The sequence below is a fragment of the Brassica napus genome, chromosome A3, assembly GCF_020379485.1.
Source record: "Brassica napus cultivar Da-Ae chromosome A3, Da-Ae, whole genome shotgun sequence".
Taxonomy (NCBI): Eukaryota; Viridiplantae; Streptophyta; class Magnoliopsida; order Brassicales; family Brassicaceae; genus Brassica; species Brassica napus.
In genome coordinates, this window is record NC_063436.1 from 34,845,230 (window position 1) to 34,867,647 (window position 22,418).

Here is a 22,418-nt window from a genome sequence, read left to right on the forward strand (position 1 = left end):
TTGACGAGAATGCAAGAACTGGTGTCGTATTGACGTTCGGAAAGGTTCAATCGCTACACAGCGACCGAACTTTGGCTCGAGCCCGGTCGCTTCATAGCGACCGAGCGGGACAAGCGCTCGGTCGCTACGTAGCGACTGAGCTTGGCTGAGCTCGGTCGCTACGTAGCGACCGAGCGGGACGATCGCTCGGTCGCTACGTAGCGACCGTGCTTGGCTGAGCTCGGTCGCTACGTAGCGACCGAGCGGGACGATCGCTCGGTCGCTATGTAGCAACCAAGCTTTGGCTCGAGCTCGGTCGCTACGTAGCGACCGAGCGGGACGATCGCTCGGTCGCTACGTAGCGACCGAGCTTTGGCTCGAGCTTGGTCGCTACGTAGCGACCGAGCGGGACGATCGCTCGGTCGCTACGTAGCGACCAAGCGGGACGATCGCTCGGTCGCTACGTAGCGACCGAGCTTTGGCTCGAGCTCGGTCGCTACGTAGCGACCGAGCGGGACGATCGCTCGGTCGCTACGTAGCGATCGAGCGAGATGGATGCTCGGTCGCTGCGTAGCGACCGAGCTTGGCTCGAGCTCGGTCGCTACGTAGCGACCGAGCTGTGTGCATGCTTGGTCGCCGCGTATCGATCCAGCTTCGCTTGGCCGCGGTCTGATTTCCATACTCGAGCTTGTCCGCGGCCGATTTGGATACATGTCCGTTGCCTTCGGACAATCGGTATTTAGTGGTTCGATTGAGATTTGGACGATATTTTACTGCAAGGCTGTTCGTAAAGATATCTTTACGAAGATTACTTTTCGTAAAAACGGTTATGCTGATTTTTACGGACTTTCAGACATTGATTCCGTCGTGACCGATTTTGACCCCAACAGTTAGCCCCCCCAGCTCGTTAGAATCATGAGCTTCTAGCGTGAGGTTCTAGCGAGTGGCTTGGCAAGTTAGGCAAGTTAGGTGAGTTAGGCGGAATTAATGGTTGAAAAGGTCTGTGGTAAGTGATCTTCTCGCTCTCCTAAAAGTAGAAAACGCGATAAGATTGGGGCTGCGCCTTATGACGGCTGCCTACGTACCCTTGTTGAAGGGATCAAGCCTTTCGTAGTTCATCTTGGAGTTTAAGGTTCTTATGACTAGTTTTCCAGTAGGACCTTTATGGTCTAGTTTTTATGTAGCGGTTATAAGGCGTGTTGCTGCCGATGGCATTTTGTATGGGTGTAGAGGGAAGACTACGAGTTGTCGTCTCGTAATCTAACTCTGTGTGTATTGCCATATCCATAATCTGTTTCGAGAGTTTTCCGCAGTGTGTAAACTTGCGGGATTTTTCTGAAGACGTTCGAATATTGGCAAAGAGACAAATTTTGGGATCTCGTATCAGGGTGTTTGATACTATGCCTAGAGATGTTAGAGACCAGTGCGCTGGGTTTAGGGCAAGACCTAGGTTTACTTTCGGTTTAAGGATTGTGCGGTGACTGGCCGGCTATCGTTTTTCCTGTTGCGATTTCTTCCTGATTCGTATCGATTTAAAGTCCGCGATAGGTTCTCGGCTTATACGACTTGTTTGATACGAATCAAGCATCTCTCCGGAAACCGGAAGTGCTAGACCAAAATTTCAGATTTCTTTTATAGCGCTATTATCCTTGTGTCGGATGTAAGAGAGTCATCTTCTACGAGATGGCTAAGTCTGTTTAGGACGTTTAAGAGTTTGTTGTGATCACCAACAAACTTAATGGTAAAAATTACTACTTTGAGTCTTCGCGAAGAATATGTTTTGAGAAGATGTTAGTGCGTATGACTGTCTGGTCTTCCATGAAGGTGTTTTTATCGAGGAAGGAAATTTCGTCGAAGAACTAATCTTCAGGCGTCCGCGACGTCTCGCGATGCTGAAGATTTGTTATTCTTTCGTATGCCACGTTTCGTGCTTGAAATGTTCGCGGGCTTTGAAGATATTTCGCGATGTTGCGAGGGTTTAGTATTAGCCATGTGTTTGAGAAACGTTCTGGTTTGACTATGAATGTTCGCAGCCAAAAATTGTTGTTCCTGCTCGGATGCTAATAGCTTTATTTGCGATCGAGGAATTATGACTGAGGTGTCGTGTAAATTTTTCCATGGGAACAAGCGTTTTCCTTCATGGTTCTTTGTGAAGAGTTGGCCTTCCGAGATGTATTTCGTGCATTTTTAGGATGTTTCGATAGCTCTAGAAGCTTTGTTACGAATTTTTCCTTACATGCCGCGTATTATGGTTAAAACGTTGCGGGCTTAAAGTGAATTGTGGAGCGTATTGAACTTGGTCAATTTTCGAAAAGTTTAGATTTTCCGTTAACCGTTTGGTTGTTAGGACTTAGTTTCGTTACGAAGAATTTATCATATGATTTCCGACTGTGGGCTACACGATAATTTATCATATCATATAACCGATTTTACGAAGGTTGTAAATCAGTGATATGTAAACATATGTCAAAGTAGCATTGTTTCTGCGTTGACGATTTGGGATATGTCGGTTCCGAGAAAATTGCCAGAAACGAATCGGTTTTAAGACGACGTTCATGTCTCTAACTTTTTCTCTCTTTAGGAAGCGAGCTTGATATGCGTGGCGATCGTTTCTCGACTTTCGGAGAGTTTAGATCGGTTTGCAAGATCTGGATGAACAATTATGGAACAATATATCGAGACAGAAAAAATCGCTTAAAACTTAGTTCGCTAGACTATCCGCCTAGGTTTTACGTTCCCTAAAGTTCTATGGCAGCCTCAAAGTAATTTCCTACGAAAATTCCAAGTCTGATTTCAAAAATTTCAAGTCGGAAATACCTTAGTTCTCTCGAAGATGCAGTTTTGTCCCTTCTCAGTTTTGCGTGCCCATTTCCGTTTCCTATTCTCGTGTATGTTTGCCATTTCTGATATTGGTGTTTATCTTTTGAAACTTGACATTTATCTTCCGAACTTGACTGTTATCTTCTCCTTAGATAAGACGTCGATTTTTGTAAAAAGGTTCAACGTAATCGTATAGTTAAGGCGGCTAAGGTGTTTAAGTTAACCATTGCCGTTTTATACAATTAATCTGAATCCATGCGAGAAAATAGGTCTTTGCGTTTTTTTTTTTTATATCGTAAAATCTCAATGGTAACTTCAATCGAGGCGAAACAAGAGACGTTTCGATCGAGATTCGAAAGTGAACGCAAAGATGGAGGTAGGGTGAGCAGAAACAAGCCAAGGAGTTTAAGATGAGGTTTACTTGTTTTTGTCGTAAAATCTGAACGGAAACTCCGATTGAGACGAAACGAAAAGCGTTTCGAAGAGGATTCAAAGGAGAACGCAAAGGAGGAACCCTTTGAGGACTTACAGGTCGCTACGTAGCGACTGACAGTCTGACAGGTCGCTACGTAGCGAATGGAAGCAAGCCGAGAAGCGTCCTACTTGTTTTCGTCGTAAAATCTCAACGGAAACTCCGATTGAGACGAAACGAAAAGCGTTTCGATGAGGATTCAAAAGACAACCCAAAGGAGGACCTTTCTGAGGCCTTACAGGACGCTACGTAGCGACTGACAGTCTGACAGGTCGCTACGTAGCGAGTGGAAGCAAGCCGAGAAGGGTCCTACTTGTTTTCGTCGTAAAATCTCAACGGAAACTCCGATTGAGACGAAACGAAAAGCGTTTCGACGAGAATTCAAAAGACAACCCAAAGGAGGACCTTTCTGAGGCCTTACAGGTCGCTACGTAGCGACTGACAGTCTGACAGGTCGCTACGTAGCGAGTGGAAGCAAGCCGAGACGAGTCCCACTTGTTTCGTCGTAAAATCTCAACGGAAACTCCGATTGAGACGAAACGAAAAGCGTTTCGACGAGGATTCAAAAGAGAACCCAAAGGAGGACCTTTCTGAGGCCTTACAGGTCGCTACGTAGCGACTGACAGCCTGACAGGTCGCTACGTAGCGAGTGGAAGCAAGCCGAGAAGAGTCCTACTTGTTTTCGTCGTAAAATCTCAACGGAAACTCCGATTGAGACGAAACGTAAAGTGTTTCGACGAGGATTCAAAAGAGAACCCAAAGGAGGACCTTCCTGAGGCCTTACAGGTCGCTATGTAGCGACTGACAGTCTGACAGGTCGCTACGTAGCGAGTGGAAGCAAGCCGAGAAGAGTCCTACTTGTTTTCGTCGTAAAATCTCAACGGAAACTCTGATTGAGACGAAACGAAAAGTGTTTCGACGAGGATTCAAAAGAGAACCAAAAGGAGGACCTTTCTGAGGCCTTACAGGTCGCTATGTAGCGAGTGGAGAGTTGGCTTGAGCTCGGTCACTACGTAGCGACCAAGCAGTGTGTGTGCTCGGTCGCTACGTAGCGACCGAGCAGCGTGTGCGTGCTCGGTCACTACGTAGCGACCGAGCAGTGTGCGTGCTCGGTCGCTACGTAGCAACCGAGCAGCGTGTGTGCTCGGTCGCTACGTAGCGACCGAGCAGCGTGTGTGCTCGGTCGCTACGTAGCGACCGAGCCGTGTGCGTGCTCGGTCGCTACGTAGCGACCGAGCAGCGTGTGTGCTCGGTCGCTACGTAGCGACCGAGCAGCGTGTGTGCTCGGTCGCTACGTAGCGACAGAGCAGTGTGTGTGCTCGGTCGCTACGTAGCGACCGAGCAGCGTGTGCGTGCTCGGTCGCTACGTAGCGACCGAGCAGTGTGCGTGCTTGGTCGCTACGTAGCGACCGAGCAGCGTGTGCGTGCTCGGTCGCTACGTAGCGACCGAGCAGCGTGTGTCCTCGGTCGCTACGTAGCGACCGAGCAGCGTGTGTGCTCGGTCGCTACGTAGCGACCGAGCCGTGTGCGTGCTCGGTCGCTACGTAGCGACCGAGCAGCGTGTGTGCTCGGTCGCTACGTAGCGACCGAGCAGCGTGTGTGCTCGGTCGCTACGTAGCGACCGAGCAGCGTGTGTGCTCGGTCGCTACGTAGCGACCGAGCAGCGTGTGTGCTCGGTCGCTACGTAGCGACCGAGCAGCGTGTGTGCTCGGTCGCTACGTAGCGACCGAGCAGCGTGCGTGCTCGGTCGCTACGTAGCGACCGAGCAGCGTGCGTGCTCGGTCGCTACGTAGCGACCGAGCAGCGTGTGCGTGCTCGGTCGCTACGTAGCGACCGAGCAGTGTGCGTGCTCGGTCGCTACGTAGCGACCGAGCTGTGTAATCGTTTTTTTGTGTTTCCTTTTTCCGCGATTAACGTAGGGGTTTTTCAGCGGTTTTTTTTGGGAGAACAAGTTTTATCCTTCCGAAATGTTTTCGGAAAACGTGTTTTGGTAAAACCCTTACGCATCGAGATTTCTTTACTGGGTTTTGATAAGATTTATCGTTTCCCTTCTTGTTTACAGGGAGAAATCGCGAGCTTGTTTTAGTGCTCTTCCTGTGGCGGAAGGTCGCGACTAAGTTTTCGATTTTGTTGAAAACTACGGCGTTTGCGTAAGCGTTGGCCATAGGAGCAGTTGGTGCTGCGAGTTTGTCTTTCATATATCCAAACATCGTTTTGATCAAGCGTTTTGTGGCCATGAGTAAGAGTAATCCGTAAGCCCCCCTCCTTCTAGCGCCAAACTGTGGGAACCGAAATTCGCACTGTCGATTTCCGTTTAAATAAGGAAACTAGGAAAAACCTAATTTCCCAGAGGTCCCGGATCTCTGCGAGAGCCAACGACAAGTGATCGAATATATGCGGAAATCATGAAAAGATAACAAACGAGTTTAGAGAAAACAGTAGATCTTATTTCGAGTCCGCGTAAGAGCGTTGCGATCATTACAAGAGAATACAAAGGCTTTGGCCGCAGGAGCCGTCAGCGAGTTACCTAGTTCTAATAACATAAAACCCTAATCCTAGTTGAGTCGCAGCTCGATAACAAAGGACGAAAAAGATATCTAAAAGGCTTAGATTGATTTCGGACTGAACCTTGTTAAAGGCTGCCTACGTACCCCTTTCGAGGATCAAGCCGAACGTAGTTCAATTGATAGAGCTGGACAAGAGATCGAACTGCCTGGGCGAGTTCGTCTAGTAATTGAGTGCCAGTCATAGAAACCGAACTTGTCGAGAATAAGCCTAAAGTTTCTAAGTGCAGAGAATTCCGAATCTAAAAAGTTCTCCCCCTTGCTCCTCGCCTAGGACTCCTTATATACTAGCTCCAAGGTCGGTTTACGCTTTTACTCTTCTGCCCTTAAGCCGTCATAGCATAAAAATGGAGATATTCCATTTTTCCCGATCTTCACAATTATCTTCAAAACTTCCGTATTTATCCGCGGAAACTTGACATTTATCCTTCCTTGTGGACCAAGCGTAAACCAGGCTGTGGTTTTCGGGCTTTTGATTAGGAAAATCGTAGGATGGGCCTCGAGTCGTGTTTTAGGTCCCTTTGGGCCGTCTTCCGACTCGACACGTTTACTACGAGTTTTCCGCGGTTTCTAATCCGCGAAGTTTGATCGACGAATTAGAATGGCGGGAAACATGGACTGAGCTTGCTACGGTCTTCGGGAGATAGCATTCGAAGGATTTGACGAGAATGCAAGAACTGGTGTCGTATTGACGTTCGGAAAGGTTCAATCGCTACACAGCGACCGAACTTTGGCTCGAGCCCGGTCGCTTCGTAGCGACCGAGCGGGACGAGCGCTCGGTCGCTACGTAGCGACTGAGCTTGGCTGAGCTCTGTCGCTACGTAGCGACCGAGCGGGACGATCGCTCGGTCGCTACGTAGCGACCGAGCTTTGGCTCGAGCTCGGTCGCTACGTAGCGACCGAGCGGGACGATCGCTCGCTACGTAGCGACCGAGCGGGACGATCGCTCGGTCGCTACGTAGCGACCGAGCTTGGCTGAGCTCTGTCGCTACGTAGCGACCGAGCGGGACGATCGCTCGGTCGCTACGTAGCAACCAAGCTTTGGCTCGAGCTAGGTCGCTACGTAGCGACCGAGCGGGACGATCGCTCGGTCGCTACGTAGCGACCGAGCTTTGGCTCGAGCTCGGTCGCTATGTAGCGACCGAGCGGGACGATCGCTCGGTCGCTACGTAGCGACCGAGCTTTGGCTCGAGCTCGGTCGCTACTTAGCGACCGAGCGGGACGATCGCTCGGTCGCTACGTAGCAACCGAGCGAGACGGATGCTCGGTCGCTACGTAGCGACCGAGCTTGGCTCGAGCTCGGTCGCTACGTAGCGACCGAGCTGTGTGCATGCTTGGTCGCCGCGTATCGATTGAGCTTGGCTTGTCCGCGGTCTGATTTCCATACTCGAGCTTGTCCGCGGCCGATTTGGATACATGTCCGTTGCCTTCGGACATTCGGTATTTAGTGGTTCGATTGAGATTTGGACGATATTTTACTGCAAGGCTGTTCGTAAAGATATCTTTACGAAGATTACTTTTCGTAAAAACGGTTATGCTGATTTTTACGGACTTTCAGACATTGATTCCGTCGTGACCGATTTTGACCCCAACAAGCCTTAAACCGAAAGTAAACCTAGGTCTTGCCCTAAACCCAGCGTCCTGGTCTCTAACATCTCAAGGCATGATATCAAAAGATACGAGATTCCTAAACCATGCCTCAATGTTTATATTGGACATCTTCAGTGCCCCCGCGAAGCTCACATCTCGCGGAAGAACTCTCGAAACAGATCTCGAATGAAACATTGCACAATCGAAGAAGGATATGAGACGACAACTCATCACTTTCCTTCCCACTATACACTAACTCATAAAAAAGTGCCATTTGATTATCTTATCATAAAAAGCCGCAAAGCGGCAGGGATTCAAAGCCACATGCGGCCAGTCTTGAAACACAAAATAAGGCCGTTTAAGGCCGAAACATAAAAACATAAAAAACAAATCTCTCGCAAGAGATCTAACCCAAATTATCCTCAGAACTCACGCCCCCTCTTCACCCGTCGCCTCGTCCGAGCCTGGAGCCGCGTCAGCTCCGTTTTCTCCGACCACCGGGTCTTTCCCCTCTGGGTCTTCTGAACACGTCGGAAGGAAGCACACGGATTTCAGGTCAGCTAGGATAAGATCGAAATCTCCATCCACAGCCGCCATATCTCCCTTGCAACCGGACAGTCGGGCATCTTCCGCCTCCAAAGTCGGGGGAGTCTCACTTTGGAACGACCGAACCACGGCCATCTCGCCCTCAATCGTCATCAAAGCTTAGTCCCTGTTCCGGACACGCTCGAGGGAACCCAGGGAAGCAGAAATCTTCGCCAAGCAAGCCTGAAACTCTTCGCGAAGAGCATCAGTGGCCACTTGGATCCCGCGGCTCGCTAATCCCGCATCACCCTCGATCTGACGCTGGAGCCGACGCACCTCCGAGGATTTGGCCTTCCTGGCCTTCTTCTCCTTAAGCAAAGAACTCGCCGTCTTCCCAAGGTCCCTCTCGAGCTCGCCTATCGCGAACTCGAGCTTCGACACTTTCGTGGAGTGAGAATCCTTGACAGCCGTCAGCATGGCCTCGGTTTCAGACCATCTGCCCTGAAGCTCCACCAATTCCCCGGCTAGGCGACTGGTCTCAGAACCGCACTCACTAATCATGCCATCGATCATTGACATGAACTGCGAAAAATAAAAATTCTTAAGACTAAGTCCGAGAAAGAATGTACATGAGACGATCGAGAATTCAAGGAAGAGACAAAGCTTTCCGCGAAGTCCCGATGCTAGGCTCGATCCACCTTGCTGCGAAGTCTCCCCGTCACCACTCTTGGCAAGTTTCCTCTTTCGACTCTTAGGTTGAGCAACCGGAACAGCACTAGGAGCACGCAACGCCAGTACGATTTCTTTCCTGGCCGGAGGAGGAGGCATAGAGTCAGCGGCCCTCTCCTTGTCCTTGACGAGGATCAGAGTCGTGGACGATCCCGCAGGTAGAACTTGCGGAAGAGGAGCCATGACCTCGGTCCCATGACCCGGGGCAACAACCCGCGCAGAAGAAGACGAGAACTCGGAGCCAGCTTGAACCAGTTCTTTCTCGGCTTGGCGACGAACTAGTTTCTCTCGGAAGGAGAGATGACCAGCAACACAAGCCGGCGCTTCAGCCGGAGAAGTCAGAACCGGAGCCGGAGAAGTGGCCTCGCCCATCTCGACGTTGGAATCTCTCTTGTCACCTTGGGAGGAAGACATGTTGAAAGCAAAAGTTTTGGAACTAGAGAGATTTTTGGAGGTATGAAGGAGAGAAGGTGTGAAGAAAATGAATGACAAGAGCTCACTACTTATAGAAGTATGGGTTCGGAATTTGCAACACACATACTGTCTCGATAACTTTTCTTCCGGAGAGTTTAAAGTGTGAATTTCGTCCAAAACCCTTAACCTTGTCAAAATCATCAATCCGCCCGCTAGAGTCACGACTCTAACGAGCTGGGGGGCTAACTGTTGGGGTCAAAAACGGTTGCGACAAATTTAACATTCAAAAAGACCGAGGAAGAAAATAAGAATTTCTCCGATGAATACTTTTCGAAATAGATTCTTTCTTACGAAAAAGCTTTGGGGAAGAAAGAACGAGACGTCCGACGAAAGCTCGAAACAGGTCGTTACGCAGCGACCGAGCGTCCGTCCTGCTCGGTCGCTATGTAGCGACCGAGCTCGAGCCAAGGCTCGGTCGCTATATAGCGACAGAGCGTCCGTCTCGCTCGGTCGCTACGTAGCGACCGAGCCCGAGCCAAGCTCGGTCGCTACGTAACGACCGAGCCCGAGCCAAAGATCGGTCGCTGCAACCGAGCTCTTCCGAAACGTCGAGACGACACCAGTCCATGCATTCTCGTCAAACCTTCAAATGCTATCTCCCGAAGACCGTAGCGAGATCAATCTAGTTTTTCCGCTATTCTAAATCATCGATCAAACTTTGCGGATTAATACCACGAAAGGTTCGTTCCCTATCGAAAGAAATCATAGTAAACACCTCGAATCGGAAGACGGCCCAAACGGACTTAAAACACGACTCGAGGCCCATCATGTGATTTCTTAACCAAAAGTCCGTAAATCACAGCACGGTTTACGCTTGGTCCACAAGGAAAGATAAATGTCAAGTTTCTGCGGATAAATACGGAAGTTTTGAGGATAATTACGAAGATCGGAAAAAATGGAATATCTCCATTTTATGCTATGACGGCTTAAGGGCAGAAGAGTAAAAGTGTAAACCAACCTTGGAGCTAGTATATATGGAGTCCTAGGCGAGGAGCGTAAGGACACGACTTTTCAGAGCAAAACTTAGCACTTAGAGCATTTAGGCAATTTTCCGTTTTTGTTATTTCGAGATGCAACTCAATTAGGTTTAGCCGTCTTAGGGTTGCTAGAACTATGAATCTCGCCGACAGCTCTCGAGCCCAGGCTTATATCTTGTTGTAAACGCTCATACGCAAATTCAGAATAAGATCTATTTTGCTCTCTTTTCGATTTCTTATACTTTATCGTTGTTATTCTCGTGTTCTGATTGTTTGACGTGTGGTAATTAACAAATATCCGGGTCCTCTGCGAAATTAGGATTTTCCTAGTTTCCTTATTTAAACGGAAATCGACAGTGCGAATTTCGGTTCCCACACTCCAAAAGTTTTATGAATAAGAAAGATCCAATTGCTTATTTAGTTTAGTCTTTTAATATTTGGCATGAGAGATTAGGCCATGTGGGAAACGAAATTCGCATTGTTGATTTCTGTTTAAATTAGGAAAGTAGGAGAACCCTAGTTTCCCAGAGGTCCCAGATATATGCTAATACCTCACGTCGTTTTACACATTTCTCCTTCTGCCCTTAAGCCGTCATAGCTTAAAAATGGAGATATTCCATTTTTCCCGATCTTCGCGACCGAGCTTGGGTTGTATGTGGTCCGATTGCCATACTCGAGCTTATCCGTGGCTGATTTGGATACGTGTCCGTTGCCTTGAGACAATCGGTACTTGGTTCGATCGAGATTAGAACAAGATTTTACCATAAAGTTCTTTGTAATGACATTTTTTAACGAAGTATTACGTTCGTAAAAAGATGCTAACGTTCATTTTTGCGAAGGTTGGCATTAACTTCGTCGTAACCGTTTTCGATCCCAAAATTTAGCCCCCAGCCTGTTAGAATTGTGGACTTTCGACGAGATTCTAGCGTGCAGTATGGCGAGTTAGACAAGATTGGTGTATTTGGGCAAAGTTCATATCCAAAAGGTCTGCGGGGAAATAGTAACTTCTCATGCCTATAAGAAGGTAGGTAACTTCTTCATATTTTTCACTTGCTTATTTACATAAGAATTTTTTTGAAAAAATTTCTCTTCCCTCTACATCTTCTCTTTCTTGTTTGTCCTTGAAGTTTACAAGATGTCAAGCAGAAAGAAGACTTCGAAAAGAGGTACCTCCCGTGGTTCCTCGTCCGAAGGTGTTCACGACGAGCTCCTTGTGCCGAAGATCAAGTTCGTGTCTCACTCGATAGATCCAACCGAGAATGACACGTGGTGGACAGCGAGATACGGTTCGATCGCACCTCCTAACGGGAAATCGTTCCCTGTCATGAACTATTGTTCGGTCGAAGGAGGCACGCCGAGCAGGAGCACTAGCGACTTTCTCAGACCATCAGGTTGTTCTACTGAATTTCGGACGCGGTGGAATTTCGGATTCCTCGTTGTGGAGAAAGCGCCGATAGTCCCCCGGAGGGTTACTTTACTTGTTAAGAGGCGTTTGTGGTTCCCGATCCCTGAAGTCATTATCCACGTGTTGGATCGTTTTGAGGTATCGATAAGCCAGCTGAACCCCATCAGTATCCAGCATCTCATAGGCGTCGTGATCTTCAGTTATGAGCATAGTCTCTCCCTCACCGCCGACCACTTCGAAGCGCTCTTCAGGCTGCAGGTTGTCTCGAAGCCGGAAAATTACCGGTTGGTTCCTTGGAACTTCATGTCAGTGGTCAAGGGGGGTTTGTCTCCAACTTCAATTCGTGGAAGAAATTTTTCTTCTTTGTCCGCCTAAGAAAGTTGCATTCCATTGTTTCAGAGTAAGCCGAACGACGGTCCCTTCATCAACCCGATCCCTTCGTTTCCTGAAGACAAGATCGCAGTGAGAGATCTTCTCAGGAATGGTCTGTTTTTCTTGACCTCCTTTACGCCGAGGAGAGTTCGAAAGGCGTTGAGGCTTGCACATCCCGGTCCCGAAGTGGGTGTGGAAATAGACAGCGGTTCTGAGCCCTATGGTCTTGATCCTTGTGCTGTTCCCCCGGGGGGAGACAAACGTGAGGTTCTCGAAGGGTAAGGACATCGACTTTGGTGACATAGAGTTTTCCGTGGAAGATTATATCCTCCCAGGATGGGATCCGGACCCTGCTTATGGTGATGGAAGTGGTACGAGCGAGGTCCCTATCCCAGATTTTGATGATTTCTTTGCTGCTTTGCCCTCGAGCTTCAATCCTCCCCCGCCTGTGGACGAATCGGGAAGGTCGAAACTCGTCGTGGAGGGATCTTGAATCACCAATGGAATTAGTTTCTTTCTTTTAAGGACTTCGTGAATATGATCATGCATTTCTTTTTTTTTAACACGCTGGTCATTTCGTAGGGCCTGAACTTGCTCGGCTCTGCCCCTACCCTTGAGGCGAATCACAGGGAAGCCATGGTTTATCGCTTTAAAGCAGAGAAGGCGGAGAAGGACCTTGCTCGTATGCAAAACGAGATTTTGGAGCGAGATTCAAAACTCGCTAGAGATCATGAGAGGGCTGTTCATCGAGCGGAACGGAAGGGTAAGAGGGAGATCGTCGAGGTGATGAGGAGTCGCGCCTCTCAGTTCCAGATTGAGTACGAGAACCTCAAGGACGCTTACACCTTAGTGGGCGATTACCGTGAGTGTCGTGGTTCAGTTGGTACTCTCTGGAAAATGCAGGCGGACGACTACGTTTTCGAGGAGATAAGGGACATGAAAGGTGGTATGAAGGACCATGCCCATGCTGAGGTGCTCATTGCCCCGATCGACGGGAAGATTCAGGGATTCTTTGATCCCGTACCTGTCTCTCTTGATACCGTAGAGACCACGACCGAGTTTGCTGTTGATGGCGAGGAAGTGGACTGTCCCGCGGATGTATTTGGAGCTTCCTTGTCTCGGAACTTCTACTTTGATCCGTGAGAGGGGTGGTGAGCATTCGTTGGGAAGAGGATTTCCCTTTATCTTGTAGTTGTGGCCGAGTGTGGCCTTCGTTTATCTATGTCCGGCCGAGTGTGGCCTTTAAACATTGTATCGGCCTGTTTTGGCCACTTTTATCTTTATCAGGACTGGCCGTTGGTGGCTTTGAATCCCTACCGCTATGCGGTTTTTATATATGTAACGGATGTTTGTTTGAGCTACTTTGTTTCAAGTGTGGTTGAAGTAAACATGAGTTGTCGTCTCATATTTAATTTTGTTGAGACGTTCAATCTGTTTGTTTGTTCGAGACGTGAATTTTCGTAAAAATTATTTATTTTTACGAACTTTTGGGAACATTAAGATATGAATGAAGAGACATGTTTTAGGATATCATATCATTTTTTAGATATCATGTCTTGAAATGTTAGAGACCAATGCGATGGATTTAGGGTAAGACCTAGGTTTACTCTCGGTTTTAAGGTTTGTGCGGTGACTAGCCGGCTATCGATTTTCTACCTGATTCGTACCGATTAAAGTCTGTGATAGTTTCTCGGCTTCTATGACTTGAATGGCAAGAATCGAGCACCTCTCCAGAGACAATTTTTAAGCCAACTGGAAGTACTAGACCAAAATTTCGGATTTTGTTTTGTAGCGCGCTATTATTCTTGGGTTGGATGTTCGAGGATCAAAAGAATGATCAGGTTGCGTTTGTTTAAGACGGCTGCCGTGTTGGTCGGGGCCAATCGACGAACGGGGGTAAATATTCGTTGAGATTTTGTGGTCGCGTTCGGACCGTTGTTTGCAGAGTTTCAAATTTTAACTTGGCGACCTCTCACAATTGGAAAAGTTTTAAAAAACTCATTTACAATGATTGTCTTTAAAATGTGGGAGTATAAGAGTATACGTGTCCAGTCCCCCCCCCCTATTTTTAGAGAAGGGGATAACTGAACTCATCTTTTGACGAGCTGCCTACGTACCTCTTTCGAGGATTAAGCCATCTCGTAGTTCTGTTTTATGCCGCGAGTGTTTTTACTCGGCGGTTGTAGCCGAGCTGACCGCCTTAATCGTGGAGACTGTGGCAGGGTCGACATTTTTTTCCGGGTTCTCCGGTTGAGTCATAGTGTCGACTTCGGAATCGTGCTGAGTTTCGATGTCTGAAGCGTTCGCTTCAGCAGACGATATCAAATAATCTTTCTTTGAAATGTTTTCGGCCGAAGGCTGAGCTAACTTCGTGCACTTGCGAGTTGTCATTGCGGCAGTCGTGATTCGCCTTAACTTATGCTCTGCAAGAAAACAAACACGCGACTGTTTTTGACAACCCCAGATGGCTGCGACCCCGCTTTGGGTCGGGAATTTGACGCCGAGGTGGTATGTAGATGGAACGGCTTTCATGGCGTTGAGCCATGGGGTTCCCATGATCACATTGTAGATGGCGGGATGATCGACCACCTCGAAATCGACGATTTTTGTGATCTCCTTGGCCATGACTGGTAGCTGGATCGATCTGGGAGTCATTGACACTTCGCCCGAAAAACCCGTAAGCGGTTTTGGCATTAGGGTTACTTCCCCGAGTTTTATGTTCATCCGATTGAGAGTGTCACGGAAGATAACATTAACCATGCTTCCCGTGTCGATCCCGACTTCCAGATCTCGTATGACAAGATCTATGACGAGTGGATTGCAGTGAGGTTGACCAATTCCGCCAGCTTCGTCCTTCGTGAAAGTTATCGAGTTGTTTTGACCATCTCGGGGAGGAGACCATGTAGGCCAGTTTGCACTTGATTCGGCCTTCTGCTGGTAAGCCTTGATGGCCGAAACCGTGTCGTTGCAATGCTGCGATCCTCTGATGATCATGTTGACTCTGCGACGATTGTTATCATTTCCTTTGTCGTCCCGTCTTCTTCCGCGTTTATCCCCGGATTGGTTTCCTTGAGAGGTATTCTCCGCGGGAGGATTCCTATCCATCTTCGAAGGGCGATCGGTCTCGAGGATGAGATCTTTGACGCTAGTTACTTCAGAGAGTTCTCCAACTAGTTGCTTCGTGGCCAACCTCGCTCCCAAGACTTTGCAGTTAGTCGTGGAGTGTCCTCGGGACTGGTGGAACTCACAGAAGGTGTTTTCGTCGTATGCGTAATTGCGAGTCCATGTATTCCCCGTGGTTCGGCCTTGATCCAAAATGATCTCGTAGTTATGCGCCCCTTGGAGTTCTTCCACCTCGTGATGGACGTACTTGTCGTTACGAGAGCTTTTCTTTTTCGTCTTTTGGTCTACATCTTTCGAGGCCAGCTTCGTTGGTTCATGCTTTTACGATAAAAATTTTGTTTCCTCTTCGATTATGATGTAGTCCGTTGTCTTGAGGAGGGCGTCTTGGATCGTCTGCGGTTTGTCGAGGGTTATCCATTTTCTGAATTTTGACTTGTACCAGAGCGTTTTTCTGAGTGCGTCTATGTCCACCTTGTCGCTTATCCCGCTAACCCTTGACATCACCAGCTTGAACCAGCTTATGAAATCGCGGAGGGGTTCGTCTTCCCTCTGGGACAGACTCCAGAGGTCGACAACGGGCGTTTCTCTATCTATGAACACAGAGTATTGCTTGAGAAATTCCGATGCGAGCTGTCGGAAAATTCCGATAGAGTTTCGCTTAAGGTGTGCGAACCATTCGAGCGCCGCTCCTTCCAGATTCTTGACGAATAGACGGCAGTAGCCGGCGTCTTTTTCGCTATCCTTCAGTCTGGCCCTTCCCATCGTGATGTGAGCGGTGAAGGGCGTCTTCCGAGCTCTCTCGAGCAGTCTATCGATCTCAGGGGCAGCACTGGTAGCGTGATGGATTTGGGATTTCATGGCCCTTACTTCCGCTGTAGTTTTGATGATGTAATCGCGAAGATCGCGAATGTCCGACGTCTCATCAGCAGATTTCCGAGCTTGTCGGCGTTTGCTGTGAGTGATTTCGGTTTATTTTTCGGCCAGCTCCTCCTGTTCGACCTAGTAGAGGTTTTCCTCCTCTTCCGTCATTGGCTTATCGAATGGGGAGCTTTCCCAAGCCGAGCGGGTTCTAGTTCTTCTTGGATGTCTGTCAGCATCCTCCTCGGTATCGTTGCAGACGTCTCTGGGATCCAAGTCGACGTGCTCGACCTCATTAACCTCCAAGCCCTTTGCGGGCGGTGGAGGACTCTCAGAGTTCCTTTTCTCGGCAGGGGATGTTTCGCTAGGGTTTTGTCCCGAAGGTCGTTCCTGCGATGTTCCAGGCCTGCCGAGTGGGGATGTGAAGTCGATTCTTTTCCTGCAAACCTTCGTGGTTGCGCGGGGACGGATTGCTCGAGTCTTTGCCGTTAAGGTTTGACCTGTTTGGTCAAGGTGTTCACGAGTTTGTCCTGTTCTTCCGATCTTTTTTCATAGGTGGCAAACATCTTTTTAAACTCGTCAAGCGTTGCGGCGTTGGCTGGTGCATTGGCCGCAGAGACATCCGCTGCTAGAGTGTGGAGATTTGTGTCGCTTCCTCCACTGAGAGGAGTTTGCATGTTGTCTGCGTCGTCAGTTGACATGTCTGGTTGAGCGTGTTGTGGTTGAGAGTTAGATTGATCCGTACCCCCCCCCTTCCTTGTAGCGCCAAACTGTGGGCACCAAAATTCGCACTGTCGATTTTTATTTAAATTAGGAAAGTAGGAGAACCCTAGTTTCCCAGAGGTCCCATATATCTGTTAATACCACACCCCAAGCAATCAGAACACGAAACGAGAACAGTAATAAAATAAGAAATCGAAAAAGAGAGCAAGATAGTTCTTATTTTGAATATGCGTTTGAGCGTTTACAATAAGGTAAGTGCCTGGGCTACGAGAGCTGTCGGCGAGATTCCTAGTTCTAAAACCCTAAGACCGCAAAAACCTAATTGAGTCGCAGCTCGAATAATAAAAACGGAAAATTGCCTAAAATCGCTCTAAGTGCTAAGTTTTGTTGTGTAGAAGTTCTTTCTTCTGCCTCTCACCTAGGACTCCTTATATACTCACTCCTACGTCGTTTTACACATTTCTCCTTCTGCCCTTAAGCCATCATAGCTTAAAAATGGAGATATTCTATTTTTCCCGATCTTCGTGATTATCTTCCAAAACTTCAGATTTATCCGCAGAAACTTGACGTTTATCATTTCCTTATGAACCAAGCATAAACCGTCATACGGCACAAAATATTGATTTATGTGATTTAAAATACATACAAACTAGAGGTGAGAAAAAGTAATTTGTGACCTTTATAGATAACTGCACAAAATATTGTTATGTATATTTATTACGTAGCAAAGATTAAACCTTAGAAAAATTCAAAGAATTTAAACTCGAGATCGAAAATCAGCTTAAAACAACTATTAAGATAGTTTGAAGCAACAGAGGAGGCGAATATGATGGTCCATTTAAAACATTTAAAAAAATAAAAACGTGGAATAATACATCAAACAACAACTCCGTATTCACTAGAATCTAATGAAGTTGATGAACACAAAAATGGAACTACAAAAGAGATGATGAATGCAATGTTGCTGGAATCTGGATTACCCCATAACATATGGGGGGAAGCGTTGCTTACTACTTGTAACACCCTCGATCTGGAATAAATAAAATTTAATTAGTTTGCCATGCACCAATCAAACAAGAACATGCACGACGAACTAAAGAACTAACCAGATCGAAGATACTACTACCACGTGCCCGAACATTTGATCTGAGGTTCCCAGATCAGATCCGAAATCCTAAGATCATATGTCCAAGAACGGGTTTCTTAGCGATTCCAAGTTAAGGCTTTGCAACTCGAGTTTGAAACCGTTAGTTAGTTCGTCCCGGACTAGGACTAGTATCATATGGAATCCAAGCATTTCACAAACCTTTTCTTATTCATATACTTTAAGTTCAACCACATCAAAACTTTATACATGCTCGGCCGACGTTCAAAACCATATCTTACATATTACAAAACGTACATGTTTGCAAAAGGTAGCAAATCTACACCAACAGCTTTCTGCTCCTCCGATCCCAAATGGAACCTACTACTACGGGTTACCTGCAAAACAAAGAGTCTAATGAGCAACTATTTTGCTCAGTGAGTCGGGTTTCCTAACAATTATTTATCCCCCCATTATGCATCAAACACTAAGCAACAAGGATCAATTATATTAAGAAATATGCAATGCAAAAATAAAGCAATCATGTAAACAAGCATCCACTCTTCACGAGTGGTTAGATCATTATCGATCATCGAGGACTGCCTCTCGCCATTGGTTCCTATCTCGATACGAAGTCCATAACAAATCCCTTCTTGCGCCCATTGACTCTAAACACAAAGTCTAAAAAGCCGATGGCCTCGATAACACACTTGCCGCATCGTCATGCAGCTACACGGTCGAGGGTAGCTAGCCCTATCACACGTGTCTTCGCGTCCTGCCCGAAAGTAATTTTGGTAAGGCCCCGGACAAGGCACTGGCCTCGAGTGGACACCAATGACTCTCACGACACTCCACCCAAGTGTCGGACTCTCACAGATCAAGTCCGTAGATTTACGGGTTTCCCCGTTAAGACATGATCAAACATGTTATATTATCTGAGCTGAGGCCCAAACAATATAATGCAATGACATAAGTATATGCAACACAACATCAATGTATCACAATCATGTTATACCCCTCGAACCGAAGCCCGACGATATAACTCAATATCTTTCACAAACATCAATCATTATCATATCATTATATATCTAAACGCGCAACCTAGCAATGCATCAACCAATACTCTTGTTTTGCAGGCGCTAGTCGCACACACAACAATCATAACCCATAACCGAGACTCACCTCAACACTTAGATGAAAGTTTTGGACTGGAAACGCTTCTATTTCGCGGCCGACACAACTTAGAGCTTCTATCAATTTAATCCTAGAATAAAAGGATTCCCAATGTTCTGTTAGTCGGAACCAGGATATAAACCTGAATCTAAATAAGGAATTTAATCCTAGGCCGAACGGCGAGCATTTTCAATCCATTAAACTTCCTGAAGAATTTATTTCTTCAGATAGAAAACTATTCTAAGACTTTCTAAAATTTTCTTATGTACCTTGGGATCCACAAACATCCACTGGAAAAGATCAATCCGACTTCCACTTACTTGAGTAATTTTCTCGGCTGTTACAAGATTTTTCCTTGTTTGCGTTTTACTCTTTAAAGAGGGGTTATTACACTACTAATATCATCCTTAACAATATTCCACACAAAGTAACTGACAAACCTCCATATAAACTATGAAAAAATGATTTACCTTCCTATAAATATCTCAAATTGTGAGGGTGCTTGGCAAAAGTTATGGTACTGCCACAAAAGAAGATCACTATTATACCTAAAATAGTGGATTTCATCTTTATCAGATATGCACATAATAGTAGTGCCTATCGATTTGGTACATAAATCTGAAATATCAGACATTTATGAAAATACAGTCATGGAATCAAGAAATGCATCTTTGTTCCAAATATTTTTCCATTCAAGGTAAAATAAGGTTCGAAATGAACTTTAGAAAAAAGAGACAACGACAATGACTCAGAAATTGAGACAAACGTCGATATTTCTTTAAATGATATTTTAGAGAAGAAAAAAATAAGATGAACCTAGAAGGAGAAAAAGAGTTCTAAAGGAAAAACCTTTTGGTGAAGATTTTTTAATGGCATTTTTAGTAGCAAATGATCCAAAAAAATTTTCAGAAGTTATGTCTTTACCATAACCTCCGTTTTGGAACGAAGTTGTCAAAAGTAAATTTGATTCTATCATGCAAAGTTATACATGGTATATAACGTATTTATCACATGGTTGTAGAGCATTAGGGAATAGATGGATAATGAAACGAAAACTAAACCCTGATGGAAACACCTGGTGGAAATATAAAGATATGCTTGTAGTTCAAGATTTCGGCAAAAGAAAGGCTTCGATTATTTTGATTCATATTAACCAGCAACGATAATAACATTAATAAGTTTGATGATAGAAATCACAGCTTTAAAAGACCTATAAATCCATTAAATTGATGTAAAAACCACCTTTTTAAATGGTGATTTAGAAGAAAAAATTTATATGAAACAATCTGAGGGTTTTTTCATTCCGGGACATGAAGATAAAGTATGCCGACTTGTAAAGTAACTTTATGGGCTAAAACAAGCTCATAAACAATGACACAAAAAATTTGACAATTCAATGTTGTCAAACTGTTTCAAAATTACTGAATGTAATAAATGCATATACTACAAAACTACCAAAAATGCTTATGTTTTGCTATGTCTATATTTACATGATATGCTCATTATTGAAAGCAATAAATACAGTATCAATTAAAAGAAAAACATGCTCAAAGGAAATCTTAGATGAAAGATCTCGGATTAGCAGATGTAATTCTCGGGATTAAAGTCACAAGAAAATTAAATGGAATTATCTTAACCCAATCTCATTATGCTCAAACAATATTAGAAAGATCTAAAAATTAGTCTAATGGTACCACAAAAACCCTGTTAGGTCCCCTACTTCACTTAACAAAGAATTCAGGTGAAGCAGTTTCACAAACGAGTATGCACGTGTGATCGGAAGTCTCATGTACTTGACCAGTTGTCTTAGACTAGATATAACACACGAAGTAAACGTACTAAGTCTATATACAAGTATTCTAGGTCATAAACACTGGAAAACTATAACGAGAGTACTTAATTACTTGCATCATACTAAAGATTTTAGCCTTCACTACGGTAAAAAATCATCAGTTTTAAAAGGATACAATGACGCTTACTAGATATCAGATTTTAAAAACTCAAAATCCACAAGAGGATGCATATTTACATTAGGAGGAGCAGTAATATCATGGAAATCTACCAAACAAACAGTGTTAGCCAGATCCACCATGAAATCTGAGTTCATAGCCGTAGAAAAAGCAGCAGAAAAAGTTGAATGGCTTAAAAAAATTTGGAAGATATTCCCATGTGGGAGAACCTTGTGTCAGGTATACGCATACATTGTGATAGTCAATCAGCTATAGCTCGGGCTCAGAATAATCTCTACAATGGTAAATCTTGTCACATCAGAAGACGACATAAAACCACTAGACAAATTATCTCAAATGTTGTAATCACTAGATTACATCAAATCGGTTGGCAACCTAGCGGATCCATTCACTAAAGTTTTACCACGAGACATTGTTGCTAAATCATCAAAAATAATGGGTTTAAAGCCTATAAAGGAAAAGGATGCTTAATTGCAACCCTACCTATCATGACTGGAGATTACAAGACGTAGGTTCAAAGGGAAAACAAAATCAAATGGAATCTACCAAAAGCACTTCGAGACAATGTAGTCTCTTCCAAGCTCCTAAGATTATAAAAGGGCTAACAAATGTGAGAATGATAAGTATAGGCTTTTAATGAGTCCATAGCTTCTAAAGCGGAGTATTACTCAATACTTTTCATGGTTGATCGCCTAGTGAGTGTGAAATTGGACTGTTTCTAGCAGAATGAATATAAGGCTATATTCTCTAAGTTCACTCATGAAAACCAGAAATAGTTCAGAGCCACAATGGACAAAATAGAGAACTAAGTTCTACAAGAAAATGAAGCTGCGTTATGCATGTTGTCTCGGTTTATATAAACCACCGGTTGGTTCAAGACATTATGTTCACCTCCTGGTAAAGTAAACCCGACAGATATTAACTATGAGTGGTTCAAGTCTTAAAAATACCACCACTCAAACACAATCAATTTTTTTGTAAACACTCTCGATAAGTCTGTCTAGTCTAATCTAGTCATGATTAGTATAAGTATAGTAACTAGAGTCTATTGAGTCTGCATATGTTTAGAGTCTTTCTATTCATGTGGGGGATTGTTGGATATAATTATAAAGCCCATTCGCTTTGATAAAATTAGTGAAAATAAAAGATTTGGGTTGTGTATTAAAAACCTCATAATGTCAAGATTGACATTTATGCAAAGTCCCACATCGGGAATAACAAAGACATAAGAGAGGAGTTTAAATATTTTGAGACATATAACATTGCTTAAACAACCCAGAGAGAAAGGAAGTTCCCCACGTGCGCGCCGCTGCCTCCATCCAGCCGACGGACTCGGTTCGGCTTGGGCTTGGGCTTGGGAGAATGTTGACTCAGGGTCACTACAAGATGTTCTTTTTGGGACCAATTAAACTCAATGTTTTTGCCCATTTAATTCCCAAAAAAGCATACAATTTTATTTTAAACGACTTGTATTTCGTTAAAAACAACATGTTGTCCCTCTCTTCTTGACGATAAGTTTAAACGAGAAAAAATCTTGCCGAGTAAGTTTCGTAACGCCTCACCTCCGAGATCTTCGCAAA